The sequence below is a fragment of the Echinops telfairi genome, unplaced genomic scaffold (genome assembly GCF_000313985.2).
Source record: "Echinops telfairi isolate 266 unplaced genomic scaffold, ASM31398v2 ScPeMD7_7475;HRSCAF=8513, whole genome shotgun sequence".
NCBI classification, from domain to species: Eukaryota; Metazoa; Chordata; class Mammalia; order Afrosoricida; family Tenrecidae; genus Echinops; species Echinops telfairi.
The window spans coordinates 10619160-10638701 of NW_022111379.1; the positions used below are offsets into that span (position 1 = coordinate 10619160).

The 19542-nt window shown below is 57.0% G+C and overlaps 1 protein-coding gene across 1 annotated transcript in view; it reads left to right on the plus strand.

Moving 5' to 3' along the window:
- Window positions 1-2400: 2400 nt before the first annotated feature.
- Window positions 2401-19542, plus strand: part of LINGO1 (leucine rich repeat and Ig domain containing 1) — a 198434-nt gene continuing 181292 nt past the window's right edge. Inside the window, exon 1 of the mRNA XM_045285847.1 lies at window positions 2401-2504. The gene's annotated coding sequence lies outside the window, so the exon portion shown is untranslated. The remainder of the gene's footprint in view (window positions 2505-19542) is intronic.

Genomic DNA, 19542 nt, shown 5'->3' on the forward strand with positions numbered 1-19542 from the left:
TAAGAGAGAACTTTATATCAAAGAATAATTGTATATCAAGAAAAGATCCCAGATAAAGTCCATAAATCTGATATTAGCCCATATGTCCGATACTAGTCCATACATTCCTCTTCAGACTCACATAGCACATGCAGTGATGCCGAATGCAGGAAGATTGCAGGCTGGTGGGTAGAAAGTCTGGTGGATCCAATGCTGGTGGCAGCATCTCAGCGCTGGCTCCTCCAGCTCTCCGAGTGGCTCAACAGCATAAAGTGAAGCAGAGAGAGCATGTGGCCTACCTCCAGGTAGAAAGAGAGGAAGTTTCCAGAATCCTCAAGGCTACACCCACAAGGAGGCATCACCAGACTATGTATGACCTGATGGACAGGCTAGATTCCACCCCTAGACATATTATCAAGTTGGCATGGAATTATGTGACAACTGCATCCACCCTTCCATCACTTTCCTCTCCACGCACCCATCACCCACCCTTCCATCACACAACCGTCCGCCCGTCCACCCATCCCTCCCTCCATCCCTCCCTTCTGAAAGGCCCTGCCAAGTGCCCCGTGGTCCTAGGCCTGTGCCGGACAGTATCCTGGAATCCCTGGAGAAAGGAGGTGCTGACTGGACCCCAGGGAAAGCAGAAGCTGCCAACCCTGCTGGGAGCCAGGTGCCGATCAGATGCTGCTTCCAGCATCCCTTCTGCATCATGACACTGGCAGTCACCCCCGGCACCACTGCGCCTGCGCTTTCTTTACCCGCTGTTCTCACGTCGGTCCACGGTGTGCCCCCAGCTGCACACCGATGAGCTCACCTGTGCAGGTGCCAGTCACAGTTTCTGTGTAGGGCCCAGGAAAACAAGCACCCACCTGGGGAATAAAAACGCATGTCTGGGTGCCACCTGACATCCCTTGCCCCTTCCTTCCCCCAGGGGTGTATTCCTCACACTCAGAGAAACACAGGCCTGACTGGACCCTCATGATCATTGCTCAGCAAGGGCCTCCCTTCCTTGAGAGGTGGAGGGGCCGGTGTGTGCCCGAGGAGGCCACACCGCCAGGAAGTGGGAGAATGGTGTGTCCACCTGTGAGCTTGTTCTAATGGCCTGGGCTTTGCTCTCTGCATGGTTGAGGGAGGCCTCAGGCACAAGACTCAGTTGGGCCATGAAGGAGCTGGAAGGAGTGGGGAAACCATTCCTAGAGGAGAGAGCAGTGGGTACCAAGACAAAGAGATGGGGAGTCTCGGCTGTATGGCGGTAGGGCAGAGCCAGGCTTGGCTAGGAGTGCTGGGGGGTGGGGTGGGGTACTCCAGATAGAAGGCACTGCACGTGCAAAGGCCCTGAGGCAGGAACACACTGGGTGTATTCACAGGTGCAGCCGAGTATGTGAGTGTCTGTGTGTGGGGTTGCTGGTGAAGTGCAGGAGACTGTAAGGACCAGAGGCCTTCAGGCTCGGGGAGGACCGTGGCTTTGTCCCGTGTCTTCCCAGCTCACAGGGAGGGCATCAGGGTCTCGTCCAGAGTTGCCCTTAGAGAATGTTGGATGAGCAAGAGAGGCTGGGGGTGCGGAGGAGTAGGTGGGTGGGAGCTGCTGGATCCTGGAGACGCGGGATGATGAGGGAATGGTGTCCTGAGACTGCCCACCACCCCTTCTTAGGGCCAGCCAGGAAGGCGGGAAGTCACCAAAACGGAAGGAGCAATTCCTGTGTGTCTTCTCTCTCGCTGTCCTCCCAGCGATCCTGGCAGAGGGGACCATATTCCCATCGTGTAGCGGAGGGGAGGGGGCGCAGAGGCGTGACTTTCTTAAGGCCTGGTGTCGGTGTCTGTGTGGGAAGGAGTGTACACTCAAACCCTGCCCTGCCCGTGCCCAGAGACCTGGCAGTCCCCAGAGCCCAGAGTTGTGGTGTAGTGACATGTAGCTGTGTCACTTCGAGAGAGCACGTGTGTGTGAACATGTGTGTGCGTGCATGCAGGTGACTGAGCACACGTGTGTGTAAGACGGTATGTTCCAGTGTGAGAGAGCACATGGGTGTGAGCAGGTGTATGAGCACAAGTGTGTGAGGGCATGCGGATGAGTGAGCCCCCGTGTGTGTAAGTCTGAGAGGGCAGGTGTGTGTGAGCAGATGTGTGACCATGCGTGTGTGAGATTGTGTGTTCCAGTGTGAGAGAGCACTGCGTGAGCAGGTGTATGCGCACATGTGAGTGATGATGACGTGTGAGCGTGTCAGTGACAGCACGTGTGTGCGTGTGTGAAGACGTGTTGGTGTGTGAGTCGGTTGAGTGAGAGCCTGTGTCAGTGAGTGAGTACCAGCGTGAGGGTACGGCGTAGCGTATTCGTTGTCCAGCAGCTTCCCCACGGCCCCCCTCGTGCTGTCCTGCTGTAGCTGAAGGCTCACCTCCCCTTTCTCCCCACAGCCTCCTGTGCCCATAGGCCCCGAGGCCCCCAGTGCCTGTGAGCTCCAAGGGCGACGAGTCCAGCCGGGCTGGCTTCTGGCAGCCACCCTTCCCAGCCACCCGCCCAGCTGGAGGTAAGAAGCCCACCGGGCTCCTGAGGCAGAGGGGTGGGCTTGGGCCCTGAGGAGTGGACATGGGATGGGGCTCTTGCTATTGGAGGATGGGGAAGGCTGTCAGAGGTTGCCTCAGGGCACTTTCTCCCTCCCCACACGCGTGGGGCAGGAAGCCCAGGGGCTCAATCAGGTGGTGCTGCTGCCCTGGCGAGCCCTTGCTGAGGTGGGTTTGGGCCACTGGCACCGAAGCCAGGGCCTTTCATCCGAGAGATGAGGCTTCCTGGCAGGGCTGGGCTAAGGGCCCTGGGTGGAGTGGGGGCCTTCCCTGGTGGGCTGATGGGCAGGCTCTGACCTTGGTGCCGTCACATTGTTACCAACCGTGCGCATGACTCCAGGGCAGGAGGGAGCGGGAGCGTGCGGAGGGAGACCGGCAGGGTCCAAGAAGCTGTCAAGAAGCTGGCATTGGTGCCGGCGTGTGGAGCAGCACGGGGCTCCGTGCCAGAGTCAGGGTCTGTGCGTGTGTGTGCATGCGAGTGCACTTGCGTGTGCGGGACAGGCCTACAGCCAGGTGACCTTGGCTCTGTGTGAGCTGCCAGACGGCCTTTTGGCTCTATGATGAGGAGCAGGTCCCCCAGAATGTGGGAGGTGACAAGCCCTCCCACTCTGTCCACTGGGAGGGGATGGACACGCTGTAGCATGTGCAGAAAGGGCAGGGGATGAAGGAGGGGACCTGAGTTTGACCCCTGCCTTGCTGTGTGACCTTGGATAAGGTACCTCTTCCGCTCTGCCTGGGTCAGTCCCCTATTCTCGAAAGGCCTCTGGAACCCGTGAGAGAGCAGCAGAGGGACTTTGCTCCCGCGAGGAACCGAGAAACCGTGGGGCCAGGCTCTGAGCAGCAGGCTGGACCGGAACAGCATGGTCATTATTCAGAGGCAGAAGGCCCAGTGCTAGGCAGGGGTGGGGGTGGGGGTGCACAACCCTTTTTCTGAAGGCATGGTGGCAGGTGTAGCCAGCAGCACCTCCTCCCGCTGGACAGCCGGGGGTGTATGGCAGGGAGTGGGCACCTGGTTTTCCTCCTGGCATCATAGGCTAGGAGTTGAAGTCCAGTTATCTGCATCAGAATATTCTTGCTAATTAGTCAGTCCTGGGTGGAATGTGCCGTTAATTAGCCTCTCCAGTTGAATATGTAATTGCTTTGGGGAACTGGGAAGACAGGCTGTGGTCAGGGTTGCCCTCCACACAGTCTGGGGAGGTAGGGGCGAGCTCAGGAGGCCAAGGAGTGGTGTGAGCCCTGTGCCCACACTGGCCGAGAAGGCTGCCTCTGCCACTCGTGCCCAGGTGGACAGGAACACCCAAAAGACATTGGTCCTGGGAGCTCCCCCCCAGAGTGGAGGCAGGAAGTCAGGGGGACGGTGCTAGTGCAGAGAGGGTAGGGAGCATCTCTCACAGCGGGGGTCTGGGAGACTTGCTGGAGGAGGGACATTCTAGGCTGAGCCTTGACCCACAGGATTTTTTTCTCAACCTTCTGTCTCTCTGGTATTAAAAGCCGCACGTGTGTGCTTGGGTGTTTCGCCCGTCAGTCTTTTACAAACGAGGTCTTTATGCCATAATTGGGATCAAACTGTACTTATTGTTTCCCAACCTGCCTTTTGCACTTAATGCCAGACCAGGCTCATTTTCCCATCATTAAACAAGCTGCTGTACAGGGACTTTCAATGGCTGTGGAATGCCCCAGCAGTGGGCGCCCTGGGTGGCATGTGGAGCCCCTTCTCCGTTGCCCATTGTGACGACTGACTGTGTTTTGGCATCGGTGATAACAGCGCTGTGCACATGGGGGCCCTGATGTGCAACGCAGAGACAGGCCTTGGGGCGGTGAGGGGAGGGGGAACCAGCCTCCTCACAGGGAGGGAAGAGGCAGGGAAGTTGAAGGGTATGTGCTGTGGCCTGGAGTGCCCATCACCTGACTGTGGGAGCTTTGGGGACTGCCCTGTGGATGTGTGACCTTGGATAAGGTACCTCTTCCCCTGTGTCTAGCCAGTCCCCTATTCTCAAAAGGCCTCTGTGACCTGGGAGACAGCAGCAGAGGGACTTTGCTCCCGGGAGGAGATGTGAGGCCGGGCTCTGAGCAGCAGGGTAGACTGGAACAAGCTCTCAGCTTCTGCAGGAAGTTTCAGCTTGTCCTTGGCACCCCCTGCCAGTTCCTACCCCTTCCACCCACCCCCTCCCCCAGAGCTCCTGTGGGGGGATGGCTAGGGACAGGAGGACATGTGGGCCCAGGACAGGCGAGGCTGGGGGTCCTAGCTACCAAAGCAAGACGAAGGGCGTTTGACTCAAGCTCTGAACTTCTGTCTCATGTGGGGGCCTGGAGAGTTGGGGGAGTGGGTGGCTGTGGCCTCCTCCGGGACGACTTCTCTGACCTCTTCCCAAGGCCTCCTCCCTCCGTCCCACACCCAAGGCTGAAGGGCCCGGAGGGGACTCGGCGCAGCCTAGCCTGATCGCCCCCTGAAACCCCTGTGGCATGCTTAGGGTGCTGCTTCCATGCTTGCTGGATTCACCCGGCCATCCATCATTGGGGACCGCCTTATTGGACACCCGCTCTGAGCCAGGCACTCTCATGTGTCCCCAGCACCCTCGGGCGAGCACCCGAGGCTGGGCTCTCGAAGGCTCAGACTGCACAGAGGGGACCTTGAGGCCACAACATCTATTTCCCTGCCTTGCTGTGCACCGTTGAGTTGATCCCATGCAGGATGCATAGCAACCCTGAGTGCCGCCATCGAACTGCCCTGCTGGCGGTTTCCACGGAGCCCAGCTCCTTTCGGCTCATGGCTCAGCGTGCTACTCTTGCACCAGCAAAGGTCCTATCTCTCTGGAGGAGGAGCTTCCACAAACCATGATCTTGGAAGCTCATCTTTCACACGCACACCCTCCCCCACCCGCCATATCGTATGTCTGTAATCCTGTGTCATTGTAATGTAGGTAGGAGAGAAACCACGATCTCTTCTTTTGCTATGGATATCGTTGTTGGTGCCACCGTTATTAATGCAATGAATAATTAATAGCAGAAAACCCCAGATAAGCACATTCACGATACGGTAAAGCCCGCCAACGCTGGAACGCGTGTGTGTAAGACAGAGCCGTGTGCGAGAAGACAGGCGCACATGCTGTCCACTCACAGAGCGACGGAGGAGCGTGGGACTGCGTGCCACTGCGCGCCTTCGGAGATGCAGTGCGGTGAGACCCGGATCAGCAAGGCCGCCTGCGGAGTCCTGGCTTCCGAGGGCTTCCCTGTAGGATGTGAGGAGGGAAGTACGGTGGGGAAGGGTGCAGAGAACCACACCCAAGCTGTGGATAAGGTGCCCTCAGCGGCTCCTCCTTGCCTAAGGTGGAGGTCCGAAGTCTTCCTCCGGTTACTCAAGACCTTTCATGATCTCAGCTCACCTTCCTGCCTGGCCCCCTAACCCTTCTTGAGCCCTGCGGTGCTCCTCCACCGTCCCCTGCAGGGAGGCTCAGTCTCCAGAGCCAAATCCCGTCACTTCTAGGGCGTCTTTCCTGACTGCTCCCAGGTCTGTGTGCCGGTTGCCACCCTCACCTTCATCTCTGCCTTCCTCACCCTCGTGTTCCTCACAGCTCTGCCCACTGTCCCAGGCACCAATTGTTGGAGTTCTTCCTGAATGTGATCCTCATCAAATGGCAGCGCTCCCCTGGGGCTGGGTGCCCACGCCGGGCTGTGCAGCAGGACCACCTGGAGATGTCATTAAAGGGAGAGGGCTCTTCTGGGGTCCGCCGAGACCTCCTGGTCTAGGGTTGCTGGGAGAACCCAGGAATACGAATAGCTAACAGACCTCCACACTTCTGAGGTCAGCCAGGTTGGGTCCTAACCCAGCCTCAAGTTGTGGGAGTGGAGGGGATCCTGGGAGCCTGGCCTCTAGTCTTGGCTTGCACACCTGCAGGGACAGGGACCTTCCTCTCTCTAGGGCATCCCAGTCCCTGGAGGCAGCTCAGATGTGGAGAAGCTCCACCTTATGTTGCCAGGTGAGTAGAAGCCTGCCTCTCGGCAGCCCGCAGGGGTGGGTCCAGGAGCCACATGGGCAGGAGCGGGGCTTGGCACCTGAGTCCTCTCTCTTTCCGCCCCGAGGCCCTATTGGGACCCGGCAGGTGGTTGGGATCCGGGTGATGCCTGTGTCCTACAGCTCTGCCTGTCGGGACCAGCCTCAGTGCATCTACACTGCCTGTTCTCTCCCAGCCTCCGCTCGAGACGGACGGAGCCCACGGAGCATGAAACCTTGGGAGATGCACCCCCTCTTAGCCCCACCAGCCCCTCTGCCTGCCTCTGTGGGTCCCGAGCACCTCGCGGCCTTCATCTCATCCCAGCAGGTGGGGGAAAAGACTCAAACCCCAAACTCACGGCCTTCGGGTCGATGCTGGCTCCCAATGGCCCTCCACATGGGGGTTCCCGAGCCTGCAAATCTTTCCGGGCGTAGACAGCCTCCTTTTTACCCCTGAGGAGCAGCTGATGGTTTTGGACCGCAGACCTTGCCGTTAGCAGCCCAACGTGTAAGTCTCTATGCCACTGGGGCTCCCTAGGCGAGGGCAGATAGGCACTGTTATCTCTGCTTCTTCTTCCGACAAGCACTGCGGAAGAAGAGCTCAGCACTAGGCCCGGAGGAAGGCTTATTAATGACCTGAGCGTGCACGGGGCTCGAAGCACTTGCTGATGAAGATCATGGATTACAGCCTTCAGCGTGGAGAATGACTTAATGGGAAGGAGACCAACATCCTCCCACTGGACCAAGAGGTGACGCCGTGGTACATGGAGAACAGGTTAACGTTGGCGAGGATTTCACCTTGTTTGGGTGCACAATCAACGTTCATGGAAGAAGCCGTCAAGAGGCCGGAAGACATGTTGATTAGGTCAGTCTGCTGCACAGGACCTCTTTAGAGTCTGGAGAAACAGGGCTGTCACTTTGGGGACTGAGGTGCGCCCGGAGCAAGCCGCGGTGTTCTCCGCGGCCTCAAATGTATGTGAAAGGTGGACGTAGACTAAGGAAGACCTACGGAGGAGACCCCCCTCCTCCCTCCCAGGCTCTGCCACCCCTTCGTTGAGTGACCAGGAGCAGCCAGGCCTCGAATCCTTGACTGTGAACTGGGTGTAATCCCGCCCACCTGATTTCTCACTGTCTCAAAGGTGAGACCCAGCAGGAGGGTGCTTTGTTTTGTGCCATTTCTTCTTTCTGTAAACATGGAGGGAGCACGGCTACATGCCAGCTCCGGGCTGTTCCCGGGATGTAGGGGTGTGGGGGCCACAGCCGGGCAGGGGCAGGTGGCATCTTAGGGCAGGCCCACTCCAGAGCCAGACAGCTGGGGCCCAAGCTCAGATCTGCCACTTGCTAACAGATGGTCTAAATGAAGGCAAATGACTTAGACTCCTTGGGCCTGTCTTGTCCTGGCCTCAAAAACAGAGAATGATGACAGCAGCCACCTCTGGATTCAACAGATGAACCCAGAGAAAGGACTCGGAGCAGGGCCGCCAAGCCAAGCTCACAGCCATCGAGCGGATGCTGACTCACAGAGACCCTATAGGACAGAGCAGAACTGCCCCCGTGGGTTTCTGAGACTCTGTTTATGGGAGAAGAAAGTCTCCTCTTTCTCCTGAGGAGCGGCTGGTGGCTTTCAACCGACGACCTTTAGCTGAGTAGCCCAGTGTATGAACACGACACCACTAGGGCTCCAGGGCTGGGTACATAGTAAACGCTCCATAAATAGAATTGATCCTATGTGATCAGCAGGAGCCCTGGTGGCAATACTGCGTGAAGTGTCGGGCTCCTCAATGCACGGTCAGCAGTTCGAAATCCACCAGCTGCTCCATGGGAGAAAGATGAGACTTCCTGTCCTCCTAAAGATTTTGTCTCAGGAGCCCTGGTGATTCAGTGGTTGGGCTGCGATCCTCACGGTCGGCAGTTCAAAATCACCAGCAGCTCTGAGGGATAACGGCTGGACTTTCTACTCCTGTAAACAGTTCCAGTCTCATAAGCCCACAAGGGTTCGCTGTGAGTCAGCATGGACTCATGGCGGTGAGCTTGGAAGCCCTCGGAGCAGTCCACTCTGTCCGACAGAGCCACTACGGGTTGGAATTGACTTATCCTTGGCAGTGGCCCCTCTCTTTGGTTTTACATGAGCAACTACCAGATCTTATACAGGAGGGAGGCTGAGGGCGTGGTGGGGGCAGTTCACGGAATGTTGGGTTCTTGACCTCAAGGTTGGCGGTTTGGACCCAACCTTGGTGCCACGGAAGAAAGACTGGGTGCTTTCTTTCTGGGAGGAATACAGCCAAGAAAACCCTTGGGTGAGCATAGTTCCACTCTGCAGCCCTTGGGCTTGAGTGGGAGTCCACCGGACGGCAGTGGACTGGGTTTGGTTTGGTTGAGTTAGGCTCTGGGCAGTGGGTCCCGCCCTAGGGGGAGAGTGCTATCATTTTAACCCTTTGCTCTGAGTGGGCCGTGGGCGTGGGTGGTGAGATTGAGTGTGGAGCAGACATCCTCGTGGAGGGAAGTGAGGGGGGCCTTCTTGCAGTCGGTGGGTGGAGGCCTGGGAGTCTGGGGGCTGGGGGGACCCCACATTTAGGGAAGGGGCACCTGTGGGGACGCTTGGCTTTCTACAGATTTGGGGCAGAGGAGGTGGTAGGGAAGCAACATTAAAATTCCTCTTTGAGAAGTTAACAACTTCCCAATTAAAGGATCCTTATTTGTGAGATGCCTGAGAGGCCTTTTCAATCAAGAGGCTCTTCTGAACAATAGGAGGGCTGAGCTGGCCTGGGGGAGACCAGCAAGCCAGAGCTGCAGCCCACAGAGGCCCTGGGGCCGCTGAAGATGGACGCCAGGCTGGAGAGCAGACAGCTGGTGGCGGGGTGGGACTGCAGTCCCTTTCAGCCAAGCAATGGGGGTGGAGGTGGCATGGGGAGGCTAGTGGGGAGGGGACTGTCCCCAACCCCACCCTGGCAGCCTTAAGCCACCAGGCTGCCTGGCCCCCAGCCTGGTGTATCTATAGCCATGGCCTTCACAGCTGCCCCTCTGCACAGAGCTGACTGTGTGTGACCCTCCTGCTTGGCTCTCAACTTTGTGGGATCTGGACTCCCTGCTGAGCTCAGAGGCTGGGGTGGGAGGAGGGCATCCCTTCTCTGGGGGGTACTCTCGCAGGGCCCCCCAACTTGTCCCACTCCACTCCAGATGGCGTTGGGAGGAGGCTGGGGCTGTGATAGTGACTGTGGGATGTCGGACATCACCCAGACCTTGTGCTCAGGGCCCACCCATCTGGTTCCTGAGAACGCTGACCCCAGGTGCCCTGTCCCATGCCACGCCTGCTGCTTGGACTCAGCTGTCCTGGTGACATCCTGGTTGCTGCCTGCTCAGTGTGTCCACCTGCCTTCCAAACGAGCACCCCCAACCTGGTGCGACTTGGATGGTCTCTTGGGACACACGGTCTGCCCGTCTTGGAGTTAAGCGTCGTCTGTGGGACGTCAGCCTCTGATCCCACTGGAGTAGGGCAGCGTTCCCAGGACCTCGTGTGTGCCAGGCGGTGCCCGCTCTAGTTCAGCATCCAGACTGTGGTTGTGATGGTGGTGAGGTGCAGGTCTCCTACTGAAAGGGGCTCTCTTTCCATGGCCCGGGGCCTGCGCTGAGAGAGTTGAAGGAGAAATGGTCCAAGCCCCTCCCTTCAGTGGGCAGCCCTACAGGAAACGCTAACATCATTTTCTTTTAATAAATCATTTTCTAGGGGGTGGGGGGCTCTTACAGCTCTTATAACAATCAATTGTATTAAGCACATTTGTACATATGTTGCCATCATCATTTTCAAAACATGTTCTTTCTACTTTTTTCCCTCCCCCCCTCCCGCCCTTATGACCCCTTGATAAATGAAAGATGATTATTTTCATATCTTACACCATCCGCTGTCTGCCTTCACCCATGTTTCTGTTGTCTGTCCCCCTGGTGGGGGGTGTTATACGTCCATCATTGTGATTGGTTCCTCTTTCTTCCCCTTCTCCCTCCACCTTCCCCCTACCCTCATGGTACCGCTACTCTCATTATTGGTCCTGAGGGGTTTATTTGTCTTGGATTCTGTGAGAGCTCTTAACTGGACCAGTGTGCATGCTCTGGTCTAGCCAGATTTGTAAGGTAGAACTGGTGATCATGAGTGGGGGGGTGGGGCAATTAAAAAAGTAGAGGAATGCTGTGTGTTTCATCAGTGCTATGCTGCACCCTCGCTGGCTTGTCTCTTCCTTGTGACCCTTCCGTGAGGGGATGTCTGATTGTCTACAGATAGGCTTTCGGTTTCCACTCCGACCCCCCTCATTGACATCAATATGATTGTTTGTTTTGGGTCTTTGGTGTCTGATACCTGATCCCGTTGACTCCTTATGATCATACAGGCTGGTGTGCTTCTTCCATGTGAGCTTTATTGCTTCCCAGCTAGATGGCCACTTGTTTAACTTCAAGCCTTTAAGACCCCAGATGCTGTATGTTCTGATAGCCGGACACCATCAATGCTGAAATCATTGGATGAGATGGTGACACAGTGGCTTCTCTGTCCAGGCAGAGTGAAGGGGGGCAGGGAGTGATGTCGCGTTCCACCCCTGTCCCCGCTTGCCAGTGTCCTCCCTTCTGGGGACCTTTGTAGCCGCGGCTGGCCGTGTAAATTCTCAGAGACCTCAAAAGCTCAACAGGCCACTCGGGGGCTCCAGGAGCTTTGGGGTTGGACCGCTTATCAGGGGAGGGTGGTGCAGGCATCCCAGCCGGCCCCCATCCCTCTCAACCTCAGTTTCACCATCTGTCACAGGGGCATCAAGACACCTTTTCCCCTGAACCAGTTGATGAGCTTGTCCGTTCTGAGGACTTGTGGGCTCTTCTAGGGTTTGGTAGCCACCAGGTAAGTAAGTGACAGGATCCGTGCCTTCAGGTGGCAACCTGAAGTTAGAGGCACCGAGGAGAAACACTGTGGGCCTCAGGAAAGGGATGGGGTGGTCAGGGAGGGCTTTCTGGAGGAGGCTGGTCTGCAGGGCTCAAGAGGACTTGGGGAAGCTGAGAGGAGGGGCAGGGGCAGCCCTACAAAGGGGGATCGAACTCAAAACCAAACTCACTGACCTGAAGTCAGTTCTGACTCATAGGGACCCTCTAGGACAGAGCTGCAGTGCCCCTGTGGGTTTCCAAGCTGATAAATCCTTATCAGAGTGGAAAGCCTCATCTTTTTCCTACTGAGCTACTGGTAGGTTCGAACTGTTGACCTTGAGGTTAGTAGCCCCATGTGTCACCCACCGCACCATTTCTGGAGTGGTGTTTTTCCAGCTGCGGGTCTGTGGTCACGAGGACCAGGGTTTGAAAAGAACCGACTAGAAATTCGAGGACGCTCACATGTAGAAAGGGCATTTCATCGAGTTTTTCCAGTTAGGAGTGTGTCAAAGTCAACGGCATTGGGTTGATTCCATCTCATAGCGACCCATGGGACTGGGTAGAACTGCCCTTCTGGGTTTACAAGACTGTATCTTTACGGGAGTAGAAAGCCTGGAGTATCTCCTGCAGAGAGAGCAGCTGGTGGTTTCCAACTGCTGACCTTGTGGTCAGTAGCCTGATGCATAACCCACGGTGCAGCCAGGGCTCCTGGAAAGAGGATTAGCAAGGCCAGGCAGAAGGGCCAATCTTCGGGTGGAGCTTACGCTGCAAGAGCTCCCTGGGAGGGGCTCTGAGCCCCAAGAAGGTCCAGCCTTGGTGCCCTGGTGGAGGTGGAAGGCGGGCTTTGGGGTAGAACAGATATTTTCTGACATAGGCTAGGGGTTCCCAGTGTAGAGTTTGGGTGGGGAGGGATTGGGATTCAGGGTCTGTGGACAGGACAAGTTCATTCCGACTCATGGGCCATGCTGCAGGACAGGGTAGAACTGTCTCTGGGTTTTTGAGACTGTAACATTTTATGGGAGTAGAAAGTCTTCTCGTTCTTCTGAAGAGCGGCTGGTAGTTTCGAACTGCTGACCTTGTGGTTAGCAGCCCAATGTGTAAGGTATGGAAGCCTCCTGCAAGGCCAAGGAGGAGGCTGGAGGGGGCCCAAACCAGCAGGAAGAGGCTGTGGGGTGGGCAGCCCCTGACCCATTTTTCAGGTGTGCCCCCCCCACCCAGGCCGTGGGAGGAGCAGTGGAAGGGTAACCTCTCGGGGGTGTTGGGCACTTCCATGGCACACTGGCTGGAGGGGAGGGGGCCTTTAGCTTCACCCTGAAGAGATGGAAAATGGAGCAGAGTGAAGATGGGGGGCCTCTAGGAGCTAGACCTGCACAGTGCTTGCAACAGTAGGCTCAGACATAAGAACACTTGTGAGAGTGGCCCAGGGCCCGGCGGTGTGTCCTTCTGTCCTCCATAGCCTCGGACAGCTCAACGGCACCGCACTGGAGACCAGGCCCAGGTGGGCTAATGACTCGCTCATGTCCTGTTTAAAAAGCTGACTCTCCATGCGGTACTCCCCGAGACTGAGCGCTTTAGAGGTGATGACCCCCAGCTGGTCCTGAGCTGCTCCCCACTAGGTAATCTTCCTGGGAGGCTCAAGGCCACACAGCACAGAGTCAGCTGTCCCTGGGCCCCTGGAGGCAATGTCCCCTGCTCCTCTCTTCCTTAGGGTCTGCTGGTCTCTCCCTCCCCCCACCAGGTTTGGAGACGGAGTGTGTGTAAATGTGTATGTGAGTGTGGCTGTGTGGATATGTGTGAGATTGTGAGTGTGAATGTGAGCGTGTGTGTGTGTGAGCATGTACGTGTGAGTATGGGAGTGTGTATATGTGTGTATGTGTGTGAGCTGTAAGTGTGAGAGTACGTGAGTGTGTATATGTGTGAGAGTATATGCGTGTGTGTGTGTGTGTGTGTGTGTGTGTGTGTGAGAGAGAGAGCATGCATGTGTGTGTGTGTGTGTGGGGTGCAGAGTTCAGCACTTTCCAGCCACTTGTGTTTCTGAGCCACTGTGGGAGGCTTTAAAACCTCAGCCGCAGAGGAAAACCTATGCACCCTCCACACAGTGAAAGATGTCCCTAATGACAGAGGAGGCACCCTTGGGCACGCTCAAATGATGCAGTGACTTCCGGGATCTATGCAGGATGTATGGGAGGGTGCCTGGCCGCGCCAAGGGCTTGGTGGGGATTGGAACAAGTGGTTTGCTCACGGAGGGATCATCCTTTCTGTGTGCCGCCTCAATGGGGAGGCACCTTGGCTCTCCATAGCCGTGATCCCTTATCAGCTGGGCAGGCCCCGAGCAGCGCCTCTGTGTGGGGGGCTTTCCCTGGAGGCCCACAGACCTCCAGTAATGGCTCCCTTTGGACCCCTAAGTCCGTCTGAGTGGGAGCGGATGGGCCGGAACCTGTCTTTGCAGCCTCCCCATCCCAGGACTTCCAGAGCCCTGCAGCCCCCCCAAACCCACTCTGTCATCCACGGGTCTCTCTTCTTCCTGGAAGCAGATCACCAGGCCTGTGTTCGGAGACACCTCCAGGTGGGTTCACACCACCCACCTTTTGGCCAGGAATTGAGTGCTTCGAAGTTTCTCCACCCGGGAACACCCCGCTGATGTAAACTGCGAGCCAGGCTTCCCCAGCCGTGCTGCTAACAACCCCTCCCCCTCCCCACACACACACACCCTGGCTGGGCTGCATCCCGTGCAGGGAAAAGAGCACTGGTTTCCAAGTCAGAGGAGCCTGGATTTGAATCACAGCTTCTCCCACTTTCCAACTCGGGCGCCCGTGGCGGTCCCCACAATCTCTCATGCTTCCTCGCCTGGGAGAGAGAGACGGGGTCCCTTACTGTCAGCAGCTCACTTTTTTGGAGAGGCCACTGTGCCAGGCAAGGTGCCAACGCCTTCCGTGGACAACCCGCTCACCCACACCGTAGCCCTACAGATGGGTGCTTGTCTCCTCGCCGTGTGACAGAGGAGGAAACGGAGGCTCCGAGAGGCCGAGTGAATTCCCTAGTCTGGTGTCTTCCTGGCCCCCACCCATAACTACATCGTGAATAGGCTCGGCTCATAGAGGCTACTCCATCAACCTCGGCGCCACCTGCCCCCTTTCCTGAGCGGGAGAGAGGTCCAGACCACCGTCAGCAGCCCTGTCCACCTCCCACCAACCACCACACCTTGGTCTGGAGCGGACTGTCCTTTCACGGAGTGAATGTGTCCACTCGCTCCTTGTGTGTTCACGACGCTGCCGATAGAGCTGCTAGCACGTAGCAGATCCAGTGCTTGCACTCTCTTGTGAGAGCCACGCACGCACGAGCAACGTGATAAATACTTTGGGCATCCTTGGAGTGCCATGAGCTGAGCCAGGAGCAGACACCCACAGAACCGTGAAATAGGAATGGCCGGCATGGGTGAGCGAGCACCTTTGGACGCGCTGCAGGGGGGCCTTTTGGGAGAGATGACACTTCATGAACCCTCATATGGCAGAAGGGCATTCTGGGTGGCTGAGTGAGGCCAAGACTGGCCGTGGGAGGGAGGGAGCTGGGTGTCAAGGCAGTGTGGTTGGGTGGGGGGGGCGGGTGGAGAGGGAGAGGAAGTGGGAAGTGAGGCCTTGGCCGCCCACTGGGGAGCAGATTTAGCAGGAAAGTGACAGCATTTGGATTCTACTTCTCAAGAGCCCCTCTGGCTGCTGTGCGGGGGAGGAGGGACTGGAGGCATTGGCTGGCAGAGTGGCCAGTCTGGTTGGCTTGGGGGTGAGGCCATTTAACTGGAGCAGCTGGGTGGCCGGTGGCATATTTGGCTCGGTTGGTTGGAAGTACCCGAGAGGCATGGGGTGGGGGTGGGGGATCATTCCTTTGGTCGGTGTTGGCGGGGTCCTACTTCAGGCCATGGGGGCCTCAGAGTGGTTCAGACGGTGCACATGCTGGCCTGCTAACTGCGAGGCCTACGGTTCAGCTCTACCTAGAGGAGTCTCAGAAGAAAGGCCTGGTGATCTCTCCCTGGAACACCAGCCGTCACAAGTCTCAGTGGAACATAGTTCTGCCGGGAGTCAGCTCCACAGCAGCTGGGCCCTGTGGCTGTGGACACTTGCCAAACGACGTCCAGAGGGAGTCACTGCTATCCCAAGGTCAGAGACACTTGGGGTCCTCTCACTTCCAGGCTCATTCTTCAGATGAGGGCCCTGAGGGACTTCCTCCAGACCCCAGCGAGGAGAGGAGCAAAGGGGAAACCGAGTGACGCTTGATAGGTAGGTGGCAGGAAAAGCCCAGAGAGCCTGCCCGCTGCCAGCTCATGTTGGTGCCGTGTGTGTGTGTGTGTGTGTGTGTGTGTGTGTGTGTGTGTTGGGAGCGTGTGCACGTGCGCAGCTTCGTGTGCCAGCACGAGTGTGTGCTGGCCCATTAACAGACAGAGAAATAAATTAACAAGTATCCAACCCACCAAATGTTCCTTCTGTTCTATATAATAGAGCATAGGAACACGATTTTCCCCTGGAGCAAATTGCTGCAGCTGAACCGGCTTTTCCTTTTCCTCCGAAAACTGCTTAACATTCTGAATGCTTGTTGATTTCGGTCTCTTCCCTTACTGCCTCCTGTCCCCAGTCCCCAGGCTGTGTCCCCTGCCCTCCTTCCCCCCCTCCCCCCTTACGGGGGCCTCAGAGGAAGCGGATTGGCATAGCAGAGGGCCCCCACTCTGAGATGGGAGGAACCTGGGGTGCAGCAGCTCAGATGGGGGCCACAGGAAGTGAGGGAGGGGCTTACAATGTGTTGAGCAGAATGAAATGCCCAGGGCAGGAAGAGAGGGTCCTTAGGGTCCCCCTGGGCCTTGCTGTGTGACTTTGGCCAAGACACTGCCCCCTCTGGGCTGTTTCCCTTTGGCAAAGTAGGACTGATTATGCCTGCCTTCCCTGAGGGTGTAGGAGGCCCCTTGCCATTGTGCACTGCTTCCTTTTGAGGACACCTCACACAGAAGCCAGCCCCGCCCCTGGCCCAACCTCCCCTCTTACCCCACTTTTCCAGGGAGCCTCTGGATTTATCGTCCCTTGCTCTGCTTCTGAAATCCTAGAGGGCACTACTAATTTTCTTAAAGCAAATTAATTTTAATCCCCTTTAATTAAACATGCCTTATAAGCTGTATATTTTCTTATAGGCCTTCTCTCTGCACATCCCGATCACTTCTGTCGTTCAGAGCCCCACTCAGGACCCCCCCCTCCAGGCAGCCCCCTTAGGGCTGGGAGCCTGGGTTGGAGACAGGCTGACAGTTCAAACCCACCCAGCGGTATCATAGATCGAAGGGCCCAGTAACCTGCTGCCGCCAGGAAAAGCCTGTGGGGCAGGGGCAGCAATACCCGGGGCTGCAGTGAACGGGAGCCAACTGGCCACAACGGACCTGCCTGGAGGGATCTCACTGGACGTTATGGAAGATGCGAAGTCTCGTGAAGCTCCTCAGCTGGACATCAAGCCGGAGGCTTTGCAGGCAAAGTGAAGGCTGTCCTTTGTGTCTGTCTCCAGCCCCGGGGACAGCCCTCACCCTGGCTCCTCCAGGAAGCTCTCCTTGACTTCTCCATCCTGCACTCCCTACCCCACTGCAGGGAAGCTTCACAGTTCATTCCCTGGCACCGTGCTGGATGTCCCGGGGGCTCTGAGACCACACTGTGGCCTCCACTTAAGGGCATTCCCCATCCCTTGTCATGGTACATCCCCCAGTCTCTCCCTGTATCCAGGCTGCCTGTTGGTCCCCTGAGGTGGGGGAGACTCCAGATCCATACTCTCTGCACCCTTCCATGGCCCCTCTTCAATGACACCCCCCCCACTGCCTCAGGTCCCTGTTTGTCTCCTTTAACCTCACTTCCCAACGCCTTCCCCAGTCCTGAGAACTTCTTGCTCTTTAGGTCCTGGTTTTTGGACCTGTAGCTTCTTCTTCCAGGTATGATGCAGTTAGCCACTCAACGAACTCCTATTCATCCTGCAAAGCCCTTTTCAGCATGGCCTGCCCCACCAGCCTGGGCTGAGGAGGTTCTTCTCTCCTCTGAGCTCTGTGGCCTGCTGGTCTTCCCTATCGCTTTGCTTACCACCCTGGTTTTGAACAGTGTCTGGCTTACGGCTGGGTTCCAGTGCCTCCTCAGTGCCTGCTTCTAGACACGTGGGTGGAGAGAAGGGATGGATGGATGGATATGTAATGAGCACCTAGCAGGCTGTCATCATGGTGCTTCTATTCTGGTAGGGGGAACAGATAAGGAAGCAAAGGGCATATTGTGCTACTACATAGTGTGGAACGGCTACGAGAAATAAAAGGGGAAAAAGCAAACCAAGCCAAACCCCAACCCACTGCTGGTGATCCCATTCCAACTCACAGTGTCCTGACCCTACAGAGCAGAGGAGAGTCGCCCCCTAGGGTTTCCAAGGCTACAAACAAAGCCAACAGCCCAGCTTCCTCCTGCGGAGTGGCTGGTGGATTTGAACTGTGGCCCCTTAGGTTAGCAGCTGAGCTCTTATCCACCGTCCCCACCAGGGTCCCTTCAAATGAGAAAGGAGCTAACAAAATGCCAGGAACGTGGGTGCCTCTGAGGGCAGGGAAGACCTTCCGGAGGTGGGAGCCACATGGATACCTGGGGGCACTAAGGGTAGTGGTGGGTGATAAGGCAAGGGTGGAGGCGGGTACCTGGGGCAGTCAGGAGGGGGTGGCTGGAGCAGGGAGCGGGAGGAGCTGGGGAGGAACTGATGTCTGGGAACAAGCAGAACTGGAACGTGACATATGCTTGTAAGGAGCCGCGTGGTTTCCCTGAGTGTGAAAGGCTCTGATGGAGGAGCAGTCACGTCCGAATTGGCTGTTGTGCAGACAGCACTGTGGAGGGGCAGAAGCTGGAAGGGAAGCTGGAGAGAGAGAAGGAGGAGGAGGAGAAGGAGGCAAAGAAGAGAGAGAGGTGGGCGGGGAGAGGGCTGCAGAGAGAGAGGAGAGTGACAGCCTTGGACCAGGGAGGTGGCAAGAAGGGATTAGGTTCTGGATCGATTTTGAGGTGGAGTCCCAGGGTTTGCCAGTGGTGGTCGGCTGCGGGGGGCCGAGGTAAGAATGAGAACAGTTAAGGGTTGACCCCATGGGTTTGGCCTGAGCAGTTGGGAAGGTGAGAGGGCCACCAGCCGTGAAGGGAAGATGACAGACACACGGACTGAGCATGTGATGCTGGACGTACCAGCTAGCTGTCCGGGAGGAAGGTTGAGTAAGCACATCATGAGTGTGTGGTAGGTTTAATCATGGCTTCCAGATATATTCGGATCCCCAGTCCTCAGGCCTGTGAAAGTTACCGCCTATGGAAAAGGGATCTTGAAATGGGAAAGCGAGCTTGGGTTATCTGCTAAAAACAAAGCAAAGCAAGAGCAAACTCACCACTCTGGAGTCGATCGGCTCACAGCAGCCCTGGGACCGAGCAGAGCTGCCTCTTTGGTTTTCTGAGGCAGCAAATCCTTACAGGAGTACAAAGCCTCATCTTTCTCCCCTGGAGTGGTGGGCGGTTTCGAACTGCTGGCTTTGGTGCAGAGGGAGATTTGACTACAGGAGAGTCTGTGACCATGGAGGCAGACATCAGAGCAATGGAGTCACAGACCAAGGAAAGCTGGCTGTCCGCTGAGGCTGGAAGAGGCAAGGACGGCTTCTCCCCGAGAGCCTCCAGAGAGAGTTGACCCAGCCAGCAGCACCCTGATTTGCGCCTCGCGAGACGGATGCCGGACTTTGGGGCTCCACAACGGCCAGAGGACAGCCTTCCACCGCTTTCAGCCATTGAGCTCGTAGCTGTTGGTTGCAGGACCCCCCGGGAGTGACAGACCTGGCAAGAGAGAAACAGCATGCGGGTGTCCCTGCATCCATCCTGTGAGGCCACACGCCTGAGATGATGCCACCTTCCTCCATGAGGACAGGGACAGCCACCATGAGACCCGGTCCATGTCTCACTGCCCTGATAGCACGGTGGTGAAAATGCGCCTCTATTAGCCAAAAGGTAGGTGGTTTGAACCCACCAGCTGCATCACAGGAGAAAGGTGGCAGTGGGCTCCTGTCAGGATTTACAGCCTGGGGACCCCTGATGGGACAGTGCCTGGAGGGT